The 18,973-nt window shown below is 44.4% G+C and overlaps 1 protein-coding gene across 9 annotated transcripts in view; it reads left to right on the top strand.

Annotated features, from left to right (window-relative positions):
- Nucleotides 1-18,973, top strand: part of UBN2 (ubinuclein 2) — a 586,373-nt gene that overhangs the window by 124,032 nt on the left and 443,368 nt on the right. The gene's annotated exons all lie outside the window — the stretch shown is intronic.

The following is an 18,973-nucleotide window of genomic DNA, read 5'->3' on the forward strand; positions in this document are numbered from 1 at the left end:
TTTTTCATGCCATTTTCAATGTTTTGTCAGGCTGCTTTTTTTTCTGTGATTTCTAGTGGGCTTTTCCAGCTACAGACCCCTTTTTTCTACTTGGGCCACCTTTTTAAAAAAAAAAGTCTTCATTTAATTTTTCTCTAGTTTTTCTGCCAGTGGCAAAAGATCCAGTGGTTTCAGGAGTTGTCTGGACTACAGCCAAAAGATAACCGTAACTGGGTGAGGATCATGTGTCCTAGTTAAACATCTATTGTAGGATATCACTGAGAGCCATTGAGCTCCTCCAGATAAAACTTTCGTATCCATGTTCTCACTGGAAGAAATGTTGTAGTAATGCAGGTCCGCTGAGTCACACTGAAGAAGTACAAGGACAATGAAGCTGCATGGGTCGCTGGAGTTTGGAAATGCTGAAGAAGGTATTGACTCCTTTGGGAGCACAAGATCTGTCTTGCTCCTTGGACCTATCTCAGGTCTTTGGCCTTAGATTTCTCCAAGCATTGGCTGTGTGTGCTTGAGCCTGAAGTTAAGGAGAAGTAACATGCTTGGTTTGTTGAAAGAGAAAGTACATTAGTACTAATCTACTTCATGCTTCAAGAGTATTGGAATTCTGGAATTGTGCTATTCTGTGTTCTAAGTGACTACACCTGGCAGGAAGTTCTACTTTCCCATTCAGTGCGTTCACTATGCTGGTTTCTGAGTATCCAATTTTGAACTGTCTGATCACCTTGAGACGCCCTGAATGAAGCCTCATCAACTTCGGTTCAACAGTCTTCAAGACAGTACTTCACAGACAAGTAGCAGAGATGGTGCTCAGCACATGAAGAGTGCCAGGGATAGGGTATCGATTGGTCCATTTCCTCTTTGTCGAATAATCCACCTACGGTTGCTTCTGCTGTGTGCTGAGCATCTTTGGACTTTAACAAGCTTCAAATAGAGAGGCTGATATTGGTACTGTGCTATAGTTGAACCGCTTCCTGGAGGGAAGCCTCTGAGGTACAGAGAAGGTCAACCAAAATGATAAAGGGATGGAACAATTCCTGTAAAAGAGAGACTAAAAAGGTTAGGTCTCTTCAGCTTGGAGACAAGATGGCTAAGGTGAGACATGATAGAGGTCTATAAAATAAGTGGAGTGGAACGAGTAAACAATCTGTTCACTTTTTCAAAGAGTTCAAAGACTAGGAGACGCAATGAAATTACTAAGTGATACATTTAAAACTAATAAGAGAAAATTTTTTTTTATGCAAGGCATAATCAAGCTCTGGAAGTCATTGCCAAAGGATATGGTGAAAGCTATTAGTGTAGCTGTGTTTAAAAAAATAAAAATAAAATAAAAATAAAGTTTCGACAAGCTTCTGAAGGAAAACTTTAAACCATTATTAAGATGGAGTTTGCAGAAATCCTCTGCATATCTCTGGAATAAGCAGCATGGAATCTATCTACCCTTTAGGATCCTGCCAGATAATTGTGACTGGATTGTCCACTTTTGGAAACAGGATATTAGGCTTAATGGACCTTTGGTCTGACCCAGTATGGCAAGTCTTATGTTATAAGTAGATTTGTGTTACCGTATTTTGCGGTCCATAAGACGCCCCTGACCATAGGACGCACCTAGGATTTTGAGGAGGAAAATAAGAAAAAAAAATTTTGTCCCCATGACGGGCTCTGAACGGAGCTCCCCCTGGAGCGAATGTAGCGTCTCTCCCTCTAGCGCCCCATCCCCCTCTTCCTCCTCCCAACTCAGCCCAATCAGCATGGCGCAGGACAAACATCCGAGGTTGTTTTCACTCACACAGTCCGCTGGCTCATGCCACTTGTCTTGTTTGCTGCAACCAGGAAGAAGCGGAGCCCAAAGCGCCCTCCCAATACACTAAATATAACAGACCTCACAAATCCTCCAGCTGCAGCAAGCAACTCCAGACTCAATACCTGGCGAAGCCAAGATAAAAGCCACTGCTGCAACAAGAGCGATCGCTGCGTGCGCTCAGCCACACGCTTGCACCTACAGACAGACACCACCGCCATAACAAAAGGGCCAGAGCAGCTTCCACAGCTCCGCGCCAGGACCCAGCCACAAGCATTCAAACAGAAACAGCAAAGAAGAAAACGAAATACTTGCGGAGCCGGCAGGAGGCACGCCCTCGACTAATAGCACAGAGAAGAAGCGGGGTAAGGGAAAGCCTGTGCTGAGCTGTAAATAAGAAGCAGCTGCATTCGCCCAGTGATTGTGAAGCGCCCGCCCTGCTCCGTGCGGAACCTGGGCTCAAATCAGCTTTCTCGCCTCCTCTCAGGCTGGCCCCGCACGAGCGCATCTAATTATTTTCAATCCGCTCGCGTCTGTTGAAACCGACCAATCAGAGCCCGCGACCGCCCGCCGGCAACCAAAGTCTGCGTGCTGCAGGAGGCCGGGGGCCGCGTGGAAGTGTCACCATGGACACGGCGCGGAGAACGCGCTCCCGGCCCGGGCCCTAAGGCGGGTGGGAAGGGGCAATGAGTCAGATGGCCTCCCGAGTGGACAGGGTAGATCGGCAGGCTTTGCCTCGTCGTGCCTCCACCCCTACACACACACACACACATGCTGCTTCTAGAGATACAGTATGAAATAAACCTCCCTCCATCTCGCTCCTCGGCACCCCCGGAAACAGCGGACCTGCAGGGAACTGTTTGAACTGGAGGGGCCGCAATAGCGCACACGGTTCAAACAGCTGATGTTTGACCTGCGCCATACTGATTGGGCTGAGTTGGGAAGAGGAAGAGGGGATCGCGTGTGAGAGGGAGAGACGCTGCATTCGCTCCATAAGACGCACAGACATTTTGCCCCCACTTTTGGGGGAAAATAAGTGCGTCTTATGGAGCGAAAAATACGGTATATTTTATTTTACAAGATTTATATTCCCCATTCTTTCAGATGTGTTCGTGGATTATGAAAATTGATACATAATAAAATTCCATTGGTGCCAAGAAACCTTCAACTCTATATCCATGAAACCCCAGAAGTAATATTTAGTTTACATTGACAGCACTTCTGAGCATTCATGCAAATTCCCTTATGGATCAAAGGAGATAGTTGTGTGCAAAAATTTAGGGATCCTGGTCAAACTGCACATTTCAAGCTTCTGCATATGACTAAGTTAAATATACTGTGCAAAAAAGTGATAACTTTAAATTTATTTACTTATGTATTTTTTGAATATGTAACTTAAAAATTCACTTTTTTCAACTAGTTACAAATGTGAAGCTGATTTTCTAACAGTTAAAAGGCAGCTTTCTGCAGATTTTAATTCATAATTTGCAGGGTTTTTTTTTTTTTGGTTTTTTTTTTTAAAGATTCAAAATAAAATGGTGAATATGGCACATGCAAAAGTTTGCATCTTTTCAATCAGTATTTTGTAACACCTACTTTGGCAGAAAAAACAGCTTCCAATTGTTTCCTGTTACTGGCTAAGCGTCTTTGTATTGTTGCATTTGGAATTTTTTCCCTTTCTTCCTGGCAGAACTCTTGTAGCTCAGAAATATTCGTAAGTCTCTTTGCATACACACTGCATATTTGAGATCTCCCTGAGGTTTTCAATAATAAAGTATGGGAATTATGAAGGCCATTTCAGAACTTTCATTTTTCTTTCCTGTAAATACTTCTTGGTTGATTTTGAGATGTTTTGGATCATTGTCTTGCTGAAATATCCAACTTTGTAGCATCTGTATCTTCACTGACTGTGGGACATGAGCTTCTAGAATATGTTGATAGTTGAATCCATTCTTCCTTCTACCTGCACAATATTTCCTGTGCTGCTGGTTGCCACACAAACCCAAAGCATAATAGATCACTCCTGTCCTTAGCAAATGGAAAAATGTTCTTTCCTTTACATAGTTCACCCTTTTTTCTCCAAACGAATCTTGTGTAGATGTGCTGTAACAGTTCAACTTTAGTTTCAGCAGTCCTCAAGATTTTTGTTTGCGTAATTTAGAAGATGTCTTTTGTGATGAGGTGATTAGCAAAGGTTTAAGAACATAAGAACTTGCCATACTGCGTCATATTGAGGGTCCATCAAGCCCAGTATCCTGTTTCTAACAGTGGCCAGTCCAAATAACAAGTACCTGGCAAGACCCTAAACAGGTAGATCTTATACTGCTATTGCACAGTGAGAAGTAGTGGCTATTCCCAAAGTCTACTTAGTTAATAACAGTATATTGACTTTTCCTCCAGGAGCTTGTCAAACCTTTTTACCTTAGCTACATCCTCTGGTAATGTATTCCAGAGCTTAAGTGTGCATTGAGTGCAAGAAGTTTTTCCAGTTTGTTTTGAATGTGCTACTTACTAACTTCATGGAGTGCCCACTATTCTTTTTATTTTTTGAAAGAGTAAATGACTGACTGATTTACGTTTACCCATTCTATTCCACTCGTGATTTTGTAGATGTCTGTTTAAATTTAATTATACCACTTGTAAAGCAAGTTAACCAAGCAGATGTACAAAATAAAATCTCCATAAAAATTCATAAAAACATAAGGCAAATTAACCAAGCAGATGCAGCAAATGACAAATACTAATCATAATAAATATACGAATACCTATAGCCCCTCCCCCGGGGGTCAAACCCACAGCAAATGAAAGAAACCAATGATATGGCTGAAAAATGCCGCAGCTTTATTAACAGCGAAACTGTAAAATCTACTCCTGGCACGAGCCAGATGGAAATCCCGGTGCCCACTGCTGGCCACCCGCTGTTTTTACCTAGCAAGGCAGCCTATAATGCCTGGCCCCTCCACCATGGTCTCCGAACATGGGGGCCACCTGGGCTGACCAAATCATCCCCACTGGCTTGTGCCACCTGCCATTGCCTCATGCCCCCCATCAAGCTGCAGACTTCGTCATATGAAAAAACATTTGAGGGCCTCCTGTATTGTGTTGTTAAAGAGGTCATAACCAATGTCTGACAAGTGCGTACGGTCAGAACAATAGTCCGTCGCATGGGTCGTCGGCCCAGTGATGCTTTATCTGTCGACCTCCTAGCTTATGCACCCATTGTCCAACTTGCTGGTTGATCTTTTTGCGGCCATGCTTCCATAGTCTGCTGTCATTCCATTTTAAGCGCTGAATAATGTCCGACCACATGAGTCATGCACTGGGGAACAAGGATGCTAACTCGCTTACATCTATCTTAATACGGCAAATTAACAGTATACAAGTATACAAGTCGTGAACACGATGTCATTGCCGCCCAGGTGTAATACGATGACGCTGGGCTTAGCCATTGTGTCCTTCTTGAAATGTGCCAACAGAAGGAGTTGATCCCAAGACATGGCTTTGTCGCCCATCCATATGATATGGACATCATGGGCAGTGAGCCCCAAGTGCACCCCATATGACCAAACACGAGCCCATTTCTCCACTCAGTGAACAAAGGAATGTCCGATGATCCAGACAATCCTTTGCCGTCGGGGCGACTCTGTATGAAGATATTGGAAATAAAATTAAACAAGTTATACATTTATGCCTGTTCAGTCCTGATATGTGTGTGCACAGCACCGGACCTCCACTGTCCAGTTCTTTGAATGGTATCAGTGTTCAACCCAGCCTGCGCCACGCAGGTGGCCACTCCTATTATAAATGAGTGTGTTCTGAATTAATTGGCGTTACGTCCTATGGCATTCAGTGCCCTGTTTAGGACGGCCAAAAACTGATATATTGTGAGGGGTAATTGATTGTCATGTATCAAAAGATACTTGCCACCCATGGGTCGTGAGGCCAGGAATTCCTGCAAGTTCTGTACCGGACATGTGACCAGTGAGAACGTGCGTTTCAAGCGTAACTTGCAACCCCGGGCTGTTTGATCTGTTTTTGATATTTGTATGATTAACTGAACCGAATCAACAGATAATTTGGTGTTTTGTATCAGTAAGCCATTAAAACCCGTGTCCTTTTTTGAAGCAGCCACCAGTTCACTAATGCGCAGTGTGCCGAAAAAGGCCAGGGAGAATGCAGCTCAGAAAAGTTTGACTTCATGTACGGAGTCATAGATGGAAGGTAATATCTACCATAATTGAATAAGCAGGCTATTTGTTATTGGGTGTCGGGTGTCACGTGCTGGCTCTAACTTCCTGGCCCACCCAGCCAACATTTTCCTAGCTAAAAAATCCTTTGTGGGGTCGCCCCAGCCCTGGGCCTTAGGAGAAGGAAAAACTAGCTATCTGCTTCACCACTGCCCCTCTAGAATTTTCCACTGTCTTTAGCCCAAGCTATATATTCTGTGATTAACCCTTCGCTTACAGGCCCATAGGCCCAACCACATTCCTTCAGAAACTTGGAAACGGCTGTGTAAGCTCTGCAGTAAGCCTTCCATGTAGCTGGGGCTACCAATCGCTGTAAGAGGTCTCGTGTGGTGGTACTCCAGTGTTCCACAAACGCTTGGGCACTGGTATTCCCTCCTTGTCTCCTCCGGGTACCTGTTTGTAAAACAGATTCCATTTAGCTCTTCATAACACATCAGTGATGCTGTTATGTATTCCGGGAACGTGGCGTACGCGTATGACTGCATTAATGTAGACTAGTGAGTCCCACCTCCTGTAGTAACTCTGCTACTTTGACACCTGGCAGGCAGTTGGTTTATGACCTGTACTACTGCCATATTGTCACACCAAAATTGTTGAATCAGATGGCCTGACGAAAAGGAAGTCATCTAAATAATGGACTATGTTCGTTGTACCAGCTTTCTGAGCGATGACCCAGTGAAGAAATGAGCTGACAAGTTCGAAGTACATGCATGGTACGGAGCACCCCATTGGCATACTTATCGAAGTAGTACTTGTTTTTAAAACGGAAGCCCAATAAAGGGAAACTGTCAGGATTGACAGGAAGCAAGCGGAATGCGGTCTCGATGCCAATCTTTGCCATGAGGGCTCCTTTTCCGCATTCTCATGTCGATGGCACTACTGAAGGAAGCATATTGTACCGTACACTCTTCTTCGGGCAGATGGTCATTCACTGAGGCACCACGTGGGAAAGACAAGTTTTGAATTAGCCAATACTTGCCAGGCTCCTTTTTTGGGAACATTCATAAGAAATAAAAATACATAATATAACTAGTATAACATGCAAATCAACTGGAAAACTACAACATGAGAAACACTGATATGCCTGCAAGAATAACCAAGCTTTTACTGCCTTTCTAAATTTCAAATTTCTTTTAGAATGGATTTCCAAAGATAAAAGTTCCAAAGAGTGGGGCTTGGTAGCTAAATGACTCTATTGTGGCTTCTAAACCTATTGCTGGCAGTAGTGGAAGAGCTAATAAGCCCATTTGCGAAGAATGGAGGGATCGTGAGGGCACGTAAGGGATCAACAACTTGGGAAGATAAAGAGGAAAATCACTATGTAAAGCTTGAAAAGTCAAACACAAAATCTTGAAACTAATCCGGTAACTGATAGGAAACCAATGAAACCTTTGCAATTCAGGAGAAATATGGTCATAGTTTTAAACCATAAATAAGAACATAAGAACATGCCATACTGGGTCAGATCAAGGGTCCATCAACCCAGCATCCTGTTTCCAACAGTGGCCAATCCAGGCCATAAGAACCTGGCAAGTACCCAAAAACTAAGTCTATTCCATGTTACCATTGCTAATGGCAGTGGCTATTCTCTAAGCGAACTTAATAGCAGGTAATGGACTTCTCCTCCAAGAACTTATCCAATCCTTTTTTAAACACAGCTATGCTAACTGCACTAACCACATCCTCTGGCAACAAATTCCAGAGTTTAATTGTGCGTTGAGTAAAAAAGAACTTTCTCCGATTAGTTTTAAATGTGCCCCATGCTAACTTCATGGAGTACCCCCTAGTCTTTCTACTATCTGAAAGAGTAAATAACAGACTCACATCTTCCCGTTCTAGACCTCTCATGATTTTAAACACCTCTATCATATCCCCCCTCAGTCGTCTCTTCTCCAAGCTGAAAAGTCCTAACCTCTTTAGTCTTTAGGTAATAAGAAATTACATGTAAAGAAAGGGAGCTAGAACTGAGGAGAGAAAGGGCTGGAGTAGCAAAGTTTTAAACCATAGATAAGAACATAAGAACATGCCATACTGGTTCAGACCAAGGGTCCATCAAGCCTAGCATCCTGTTTCCAACAGTGGCCAATCCAGGCCATAAGAACCTGGCAAGTACCCAAAAACTAAGTCTATTCCATGTTACCATTGCTAGTAATAGCAGTGGCTATTTTCTAAGTCAACTTAATAGCAGGTAATGGACTTTTCCTCCAAGAACTTATCCAATCCTTTTTTAAACACAGCTATGCTAACTGCACTAACCACATCCTCTGGCAACAAATTCCAGAGTTTAATTGTGCGTTGAGTAAAAAAGAACTTTCTCCGATTAGTTTTAAATGTGCCACATTCTAACTTCATGGAGTGCCCCCTAATCTTTCTAAGAGGGCACCGAGAAAATCACCGATCCCCATGGCTCCTTCGCCCATCCCACTTTCATCAGGAGAAGAGGTTGCGTCTAGGCCGGAGCCTGTTCCATGGCCTTCGGGAGTGCCCGCACCGAGGACACTGGTGAAGTCCCCGATGCCATCGGTGCCATTGCGCCCAGTACCGATAACAGACCTCGATTTATCGATGCCAGGTCCATAGATGCCGGCACAGATTCCCTTGATGCCAAGACCTCCTCCAGCTGGAGGAGTTCCAGGTTTTCCAATAAGACCACCGATGGATGCAGGGGATCAACCTTATGATCCATGGACAAGACGATTCATCTGAAACCCAGGGCTCAACTGAAGTCCCGTCGGAGCAGTCACCTCCAGAGGAAAGGTACATTTCTCCGCCAGAAAACCTCTTCTTTATTAGCTTTATCAAGGAGATGGCGGAGACTATTCCCTTCACACTGCAGACTGAGGAGGATTCCAGGCATTAAATGCTGGAAGTACTTCAGTTCCTAGATCCTCCAAAGGAAATCATGTCCATCCCAGTCCATGAGATTCTACAGGATTTGATGCAGCGAAATTGGGAGCATCCTGGAACGGTTCCTCCAGTGAACCGTAAGACGGACGCAGTCTACCTAGTCCAGCCTTCCCCGGGCTTCCAAAAGACACAATTGGCACATCAGTCGGTGGTGGTGGAGTCTGCCCAGAAGAGGGCCAAGCATCCAAAACCCCATTCCTTGGCACCGCCTGGGAAGGAGCAGAAGTTTCTTGACACTTTAGGCCGCAGGGGAAGGAGCAGAAGTTTCTTGACACTTTAGGCCGCAGGGTGTTTCACGGGGCTATGCTCATCTCGCATATTGCGTCATATCTGCTACATATGACTCAGTACAACCGAAACCTGTTTAAACAACTACAGGACTTTGGTGAGTCCCTCCCAGAGCAGTTTCAAGAACAGCTGAACTCCATCATTAAAAAAGGCTTTGACGCTGGAAAACATGAGGTTAGATTGGCGTATGATGTCTTCGATATGGCCTCCCGATTATCAGCGCTCGCCGTTGGGCTTGGCTGAAGTCCTCCGATTTTTGCCCGGAGGTGCAGGATCGTTTGGTTGATCTCCCATGCACAGGGGATAACCTCTTTGGTGAAAAAATCCAGGAGATGGTGGCCCAACTGAAGGACCACAATGAAACACTCCGTCAGCTCTCGGCCGCTCATGCTGAATTTTCGCTCCCTCCAAGTGCCCGTTCAGACGAGAAGCTAAACGAACAGCGTACAAAGCCCGGAGATATTATCCACCATCGACACGGGCTCACCCGTCCCGGCCATTCCAAAAGTCTGCACCACGCCAGCGACGGGCTCAAAAAAACTCAACCTCCAGCCCAGCCTACTCCTGCAACGGGATTTTGACTTCCAACTTGAGAGTGAAGATCATCCCCCTCTACCAAATCTGCCTGTTGGCGGCCGGCTATGCCACTTCTCCACCATGTGGCTAAAAATCACCACAGACCGGTGGGTACAGTCGGTCGTAGCTCAAGGCTACCATCTAAACTTCCTCTCTGTCCCGTCGGACAGTCCACCTCGGCTGGGGTAGACCTCATCCGACCACTGTCATCATCTGCAGGAAGAAATAACTTCCCTTCTGCAAGCGAATGCCATAGAACTGGTTCCTCTTTCCCAGAGGGGACTCAGATTCTACTCCCGATACTTTTTAATTCCAAAAAAGACAGGAGATATTTGCCTGATATTAGACCTTCAGGCTCTAAACAAACTTCTTCGGAGAGAGAAGTTTCGAATGGTAACCTTGGGCTCCTTATTTACACTTCTCCAACAGGGGGATGGGCTTTGCCCTCTAGACCTAAAAGACACATACATGCACATCGCAATTACCCCGTCTCACAGAAAATACCTCCGCTTCCTTGTTGGAGACAACATTTCCAGTACAGGGTCCTTCCATTCGGTCTTGCATCAGCCCCTCGTGTCTTCACGAAATGCCTGGCAGTAGTAGCCCCATACTTAAGAAGACTGGGCACTCATGTCTATCCTTACCTGGACGACTGGTTGCTGAGAGCCTTGTCATCGGAAGGAGTTCTTCACTCCCTCCACCTTACGGTGCGGCTACTACTATCATTGGGATTTCTAATCAGTTATCAGAAATCTCACCTGATTCCACCTCAGTTCCTCTCCTTTATCGGAGCGGATCTCGATACAATCCAAGCAAGGGCTTTTCTTCCCAGGGACCAAGCTCACACACTGGCGTCGTTGGCACGGGATATACAGTCTCATCAAACCACGACGGCTCATCTACTAGTCTTGCTGGGGCATATGGCGTCCTCGGTCCATGTTACCCCAGTGGCTTGTCTAGCCATGTGAGTAACACAGTGGACATTAAAGTCCCAGTGGTCACAGGCACATCATCCAATATCCAACATTGTCCACATCACCAGGCGACTTCATCTCTCACTGGCATGGTGGATCCTGGAGTCCCATCTACGTCAAGGTCTACCCTTTCAAGCTTTAAAACCTCAAATAATCTTAACGACCGATGCTTCCACTCTAGGTTGGGGAGCACATGTCAACAGCCTGCAGACTCAGGGAACCTGTTCGGCAGAGGAGTCTCAACATCAAATAAATTTTCTGGAGCTCCGAGCAATCAGATATGCTCTCTGTGTTTCGGGATTGTTTGTCCAACAAAACAATCCTGATCAAAACGGACAACCAGGTAGCAATGTGGTACGTCAACAAGCAGGGGGAACAGTGTCCTACCTCCTATGTCAGGAGGTAGCACAGATTTGGGTTTTTGCTCTATCTCAGGCCATGCTTCTCAGAGTGACCTACCTGGCAGGTGTGGACAATGTTCTAGCGGACAAACTCAGATGGGAATTCCAGCCCCACGAGTGGTCCCTCAATCCTGTAGTTGCGGACAGAATATTTCAGAAGTGGGGGCACCTGACCATCGACCTCTTCACGTCATTTCAGAATCAGAAGGTGGACAACTTCTGCTCTCTACATCGCAGTCACCAAGTTCCACCTCGGGATGCGTTTGCCCTGTCCTGGAAGGAAGGCCTCCTCTATGCCTTCCCACCACTTCCTCTCATCAGCAAGACACTCTTGAAGCTGCGCACGGACAAGGGTCTAATGTTTCTCATTGCCCCCTACTGGCCACTTTAGGCATGGTTTCCCATCCTTTGGGATCTCCCCGTGTGTCCGCAGATTCCCCTAGGCTCGGATCCGTCCCTGATATCTCAGAGGAACGGCCAATTGTGCCACCCCATCCTTCAGGACTTGTCACTGACAGCTTGGATATTGAAAGGTTGATCCTACAACCGCTCAATCTTTTGGACTCTGTATCCCAGGTCCTGGAAGCTTCACGAAAGCCTTCTACTAGAAGGTCTTATCATTCTAAATGGAAAAGATTTTCGTTGTGGTGCACTTCAAAGGAGTTAGATCCTTTTACCTGCCCCACAATTCAGTTTTTAGACTACCTGTGGCATCTCTGAGTCGGATTTAAAAACCTCTTCCATCAGAGTGCATGTCAGTGCAGTGGCCGCCTTCCATAAGGGTACGGGGGATGTCTCTATCTCGACACAAACCCTGGTGGTGCGCTTTATGAAGGGTTTGCTTCACCTGAAGCCCCCTCTCCGTCCACCAGCCCTGTCTTGGGACCTTAATGTTGTTTTAGCGCAGCTCAAGAAACCTCCGTTTGAGCCTCTGCATTCCTGCGAGTTGCGGCATATCACTTGGAAGGTCCTTTTCCTTCTGGCGTTAACGTCTGCTCACAGGATCAGTGAGCTACAGGCGCTGGTCACATATTCCCCTTACACGAAATTTCTACATGATCGAGTGATCCTTCGCACTCATCCTAAATTTCTACCAAAAGTGGTATCTGAGTTTCATTTAAAATCAATCCATAGTACTGCCTACTTTCTTTCCAAAACCCCACTCACTTCCTGCTGAGCGGGCTCTGCATTCCTTGGACTGCAAATGTGCGCTTGCCTTTTATTTGGAATGCACTGCAAGCCATAGGAAATCCACCCAGCTTTTTGCTTCCTTTGATAAGCTTAAGCTGGGACTCCTGGTCGGAAAGCAGACCCTGTCCTCCTGGCTGGCAGACTGTATTTCCTTCTGCTATCAACAAGCAGGCCTTCTGCTCCAGGAACGAGTTAAGGCGCACCCCATTAGAGCAATGGCAATGTCGGTTGCACACCTTCGTTCTGTACCTCTTATTGATATCTGTAAAGCTGCAACCTGGAGTTCTCGCCATACCTTTGCAGCCCACTACTGCATAGACAAAGCTGGTACACAAGATGTTATCTTTGGCCAGCTGTTCTACGCAATCTATTCTCAGCGTAATATCCAACTTCCTTCTGCATCCGCTGGGATATTCAGGCTGCCTGTTATCAAAAGAATCACCCCTGTTGTTGTGCCTGTTGCATGTCTTTGGGTATTTTTGGTACATGCGTGGGCATCCTCAGCTTGTTCACCCATATGTGAGGACTACCATCCTGCTTGGCTGTGAGAAAGCAGAGTTGCTTACCTGTACCAGGTGTTCTCACAGGACAGCAGGATGTTAGTCCTCACGAAACCCACCCGCCGCCCCGCGGAGTTGGGTACGCTTGCGATTTATTATGTTATTTTTCGCACGCTCTTTTTGCTATACATAAGACTGAAGGGAGACCCCTGCTGGATGCAGTGTTAGTGCCATGCTGGGCCTGCCCAATAGATGCCAGTCAAAGTTCTAGAAACTTTGACAAAAGTGTTCCTTGATTGGCTCCATCTAGATGATGTCACCTATATGTGAGGACTAACATCCTGCTGTCCTGTGAGAACACCTGTTACAGGTAAGCAACTCTGCTTTCCGGGACTTTAACATGGAATGTGCGCATAAGTATTTATGCTTACAAGCACATGCCACTGTCCCCTGCTGCATAACTTTACTACTGCTATGGATAGCATGTAAGTAATTTAAAAAAAAAAATCTAGACTGGTCAGCGGGGTTTTAAGGGTCAGTGCTAACAAGGGGGAAAGGAAGCCTATTAAAGTAGGGGGTTGGGAAGTCCTATTCTTTAAATGGGTGAACTGAGAATGATCTGCGAAAAATCCCTATGGCGTTGTCGTGTCTCTTATAAAGTTCCCTCATTTACACGGTAGAGGTTGCATTTATGCACACTTCCATACAAAATTGTACGCACATATATCCTATTTTATACCATACGCTATATGCTTATGTTTATAAAATGGCTGCGTCCTTTGGCATCAGCTGCATATGAGCATAACGTGTGTGCCCACGCGACTGTTTCAAAGTTACCGACCGTACCATGGAACATCAGCTTGTAGAGATTCATGCCCTAGCAACCTCATACTAAATTCAAACATAACAGGATGATGCAGTGCACCTATCCTATATTTCTGTCTACACTTACGTCAAACTTCCACCTTAATCAGTCAATCATCCTTTTAACATTTTCCTCAAGGCCACATGCCAATAAAAGTTGAATAAGCTTTTTGTGTGTTGGATTATAAGACTTGTCACTTTGTCTTTCTAACATTTTCCTTAGGGCCACATATCAATAAAGGATGAACAAGCCTTTCACACTTTGGCTTATAAGACAATTGTTGCCTTCTGTCTGCAGAGCCTTAGAAATTCCAGTCATCTTTTTGTTTTGCCTCAATATGTATGGAATTGCTGTTTTGAAAAGAACTCTAATTAGTTAGTAGAATCCATATGCTTCCTTGCATCCCAGCTAGTCTGACCTTAGTACAGAGCTTTCCAAACTTTTCATGTTGGTGACACACTTTTTAGACAAACATAATTTCGAGACACAGTAATTCAGTCTACTAGCAAACCAGAGGTTAAAGGTTAAACGAATGAAATGTATTTCGACAATTTATGTATGTTTCCTTAAATATATACATAACAAAATGTTTCATGACACAACCTATCTTGTGAAAACCTTTCATTTATATTAAAAATATATAATATTCCAAGATCAATGTTATAATTTGAGTAACAATAATAAAACAGTTATTGTGTTATTCAATTTACCTCTTTAATGAGATATATGAGCTTGATGGGATAAACGCAGCTTTTGAATATTTGGTGTTAATAAAGAAGTCCAAAGGGTCTTCTGCGTAATTTTAAAAAGCTGGCCAGTTTCACCCTATATAATTATTTGATAGCCTCTTTCAACTAATTCTATATGGCTATGAGAGTGAAGTCTGGAATTTATAGGAAGGGACAGAATGTCAATATAAATCCTGCACCTCCAGTTCTGTAACTCTGTGCATCCACTGAAATTCCCCCAAACAATGGAGCTTGGATGTTTCCCTTATAGCTCTTCATACTAAAAGATATTTTCAAATTCTGGTGTCACCTCACAGTAACAGCAGCACAAACACCTTCCACTGCCAGGCACATTGTGAACTAACACAAAACCTCGCAAAAAAGACACTCAAAATCTGTACTGCAATCCCATTGTAACATAACAGTAATAACACCAAAGACTCAAACAACAATAACCCTAGCTGTGAAAAAGCAAGGGTAAATATTACACTGGGTCCTAGAATACCAATACACCACCTACTGAGGAAACAAAACAAACCAGATTGCTATAGATACCTATGCTAGCAGAATCTCTCATCATGGTCACATGATGAGAGATTCAGAGCAGAGACAGACCCTCACTAAATACAGAATACAAAATAAAGGAGGACAAATTAGACAAAACTGAAATGGAACCCCAAGAAGCCAGACTCTGTGTATTAACAATGGAAAACAGAACCACCATTCCTCATAAAACAAATAAAATCAAGAAACATAAAGCATCAGTTATAATAGTAAAACCATACTAATAAAAGAATATTTTAAAACTACTAATAAATAGAATTTCTATTAATTAAAATCATTTACATTTTTTACAATTTCCCAAACACCAATAAAATGTTTCAAAACAGCACATATATCAAATAGCAACCAATAATTAAAACTAATAAGGATTTTAAAAAGCCCCTGCTGTCCATACATGGGAGCTCTTGATTTCCAGTCACCCTGATATTGTCAAGGATTAGGAGGTTATCCTCTCTCTCTCACATATACTCACATTTCCATTCTCTCTCACACATACACTGTCACATACATACATATTCATGCTCTTATACCCACCATAACCTCTCGCTCTCACAGACACTGACACACTCTCAGGCTCTAAGACACTCTCCTCCTCCACATACACACAAACTCTTACTCCCCTGGATTTTCTCATACACACTCATGCTCTCACTCTCTCTGGCTCCTCACATACACACAAACACACACACCCAGGCAAGCTCCCAGTCATTCTCTCACACTGAAACTGACCCCCAGGCAAGCTCTCATTCATTTTCACACCACTCCTCATCATCCCCCAGGCATGCACACATTCATGGTCTCACACACAGACCCCCAGGCAGGCACCAATTCATTGTCTCACACACACATACACCACACACAGGCAGGCACCTATTCTCACACATTCAAACCCCAGGAAGACACCCATACATTCTCATACACAGACACACCCTCAGGCAGGCACCCATTCATACACATGCACACACTAAAGGCAGACCCCCTCTCTTTCTTTTGCCAGCAACCTCTGAGCCTCTCGCATTCCTCTGCTGCCACTGTCACTGATGCCGCATGGCTATTGGGGAGGCGCTGATTGCTGCTATTGGCACTGAAGCCCATTCTGCTGCCTCCTCTGTGCAGGCCCCGTGGGTTTCCACTTCCTCCATGTTGATCTCGTACATTGTGAGATCCACATAGAGAAAGTGCTACTCTTGCACATTACCAAAGATTACATGTGCCAATCAGTAAAAAGTAATTTTTTTATTTTTATTTTTTACCTTTGCTGTCTGATCTTAGTTTTCTAATCGGTTGGTCAAGGCTTTTTTGTTCCACCTCCCCTTTATTTTTTTGCCAATTCCTTTCATATTGTCTTTTTTCTTTTTCTCTCCATCTATCTTCTTCCCTCAAACATAGTCAGGTTCTCATTCTCACATGTTTTCTTTCTCTCTCATACACACACAGGCTCTCACTCTCACATGCTCTCTCTCATTCAATCATTCATACACATTTTCTCTCTTGCACATGCTATCTGACTCTCACACACCCAGGCAGGCTCTCACTGTCACATGCTCTCTCTCATACAATCATTCATACACACAGGCTCTCACTGTCACATGCTGTTGTCTCTCTCACACACACAGGCTCTCACATGCTGTCTCTGCAAACATTCAGGTCCTCACTCCCACACAGTCTCTCAACTCTTCTCATATACACACTCTACGGGCCCTCAGCCTCTCTCTTACCTTTGGGCCTCCTCTTCACGGGTCGCTGCAGGATGGGCTCTGCAGCGGCCCTGATCTTCTCGGGCCAATCCGTGGTGGGGGACCCTGCTACCGGGCCGCCTCTCTTCTCAGCCCGCTGCAACAACGCTGCTCTCTTCTGCACGCGGTTGATACTCCTCCTCCTTCCTGCCCGTGCGGCTCCAGCAACATTTTTCTTCCGGGGTCGCGTGGGCAGGAAGGAGGAGGAGCACCTGCACGTTTAGACGTGACCTTTTTCTTCAGGTCGTGGTGACGTGAGCTCCACCACAGCCCTGCCGATCTTCCTGCTATGTGTCTCCCTCACAGCACAGCGATACTTCACTGCTCATCTGCCAGTGGAATGAGGTCCACCGGCGGCCGCATTGGCTCCCACTTGCCAGTGTGTCACATTCACCGGGCTTACGCGGCACACTGTAGGCGACACACTAAAGTGTCGCGACACACACTTTGGAAAGCTCTGCCTTAGGAGTATGTTCCAGGCTCATAATGTCAGAGGAATGGCTGCTTCGGTGTCCTTTCTGAGCTCTGCTTCTGTTGAGTATGCAATGCTGTGACATGGACTTTAGTCCACATGTTTATCTTATTGTTTCAATGCTGATTTTCTAGCATGACAAGTTTTGGGTAGTCAATTTTCCCAGGTATCTTAGATACTTAGAACCCAACTCTAGCCCCCATAAGGACCACTTTTTCATTTAGATTTGTCTTCCAAAGAGAGAGTTCTAACCTGCCAGAGTTCATACTACCCTGTTGGCAGATTGTTTCCCTTTCTCTGTTGAATACAGCCCTTAACTAGGGAGTCCTTGTGTGACTTACTGATTCACCTTGTCTTCAGACAAAATAAAATTGTGCATTTGTAATAGGCATTCTCTGAATACAGGAGAATCACCAGTCACATACAACAGTCTTCCTCCTCTGCTTGAGTTGGGCTTATTATCTGTGTTTTCCAAGTATGCTTTCAGACATGATCAGATGTGCCACGGAAAAGTCATCACTGCCTGATGCTCAGATCAGACCAGTATCTGGTCTCTGCTCTCAGCATCTTAAAACAAGTCACCAGGGGTAACTCTTAAACATGTAGGAGCTCTTTTCTGAGAGCATGTGTAATCTGCGTGCCTCTTCCTAGCTATAGTATGGTTCCTGGAGTGTAGTGATTAACGGGCAACTTGCACGCATAGTTATCTAGGCTCTCTTTGTATCATATACAGTGCACACAACAGCCTTCTTGAATCCTTCCAGCCTCTGTCTTATCCCCAGGCTGAGTGAGATGGGGAGAGTTTGCACTGAACTAGCTCTTCTTTTGACCATATTAGTCCTCTCTATGTCCGCATTGCCTGCTCCGTGGAAGTTGGTATGCCACACATTTCTATTATAGGTGTGCTTTGGACTTGAATAGATTGGGAAACACTGTATTAGCTTTAACAGAACTGAGGTACACTGGGTGAGTGCAGGGATGTTGGAGCTACCATATCAAACGGATCCAAATAAATGGTTAAACTGGTATCTATTTCATAAACATATTATTCAGCCATCAAACTTCAAATTTTGTGGGACCCTTACTCCTAGAGTCAGTGAAGGATGATAGACTCTTATTGTGGTATCGGGTCACTTTACTTTATTTTCATCAACTTTTCAATTTTTGTCTTTTTCATCATATTTGAGTAAAAATCCCAAAGTATACTGACGAACTTCAAGATGTAACGTGTCCTTAAAGGCTCTTATTGAGAAGCTATACTAGCCAGTCACAGTCCCAAATAATTTAAATAATGATACTCATCACAATTAGCGTCTCCATCTCAGTCCCATCACGCTAATTGTGATGAGTATCATTATTTAAATTATTTGGGACTGTGACTGACTAGTGTAACTTCTTATTAAGAGCCGTTAAGGACACGTTACATCTTGAAGTTCGTTAGCATACTTTGGGATTTTTATTCAAATATGATGAAAGACAAAAATTGAAAAGTTGATGAAAATAAAGTAAAGTGACCCGAAACCATAATAAGAGTCTGTCATCCTTCACTGACTCTAGGAGTAAGGGTCCCACAAAATTTGAAGTTTGGCTGAATAATATGTTTATGAAATAGATACCAGTTTAACAATTTATTTGGATCTGTTGGTTACTAACGAGGTTACTGGAATACACATTTTGTTTGTGGGTGTTTTGTGTGAATGATATCGGAGCTACCGTATCATACATGCCT

The sequence above is a fragment of the Rhinatrema bivittatum genome, chromosome 2, assembly GCF_901001135.1.
Source record: "Rhinatrema bivittatum chromosome 2, aRhiBiv1.1, whole genome shotgun sequence".
NCBI classification, from domain to species: domain Eukaryota; kingdom Metazoa; phylum Chordata; class Amphibia; order Gymnophiona; family Rhinatrematidae; genus Rhinatrema; species Rhinatrema bivittatum.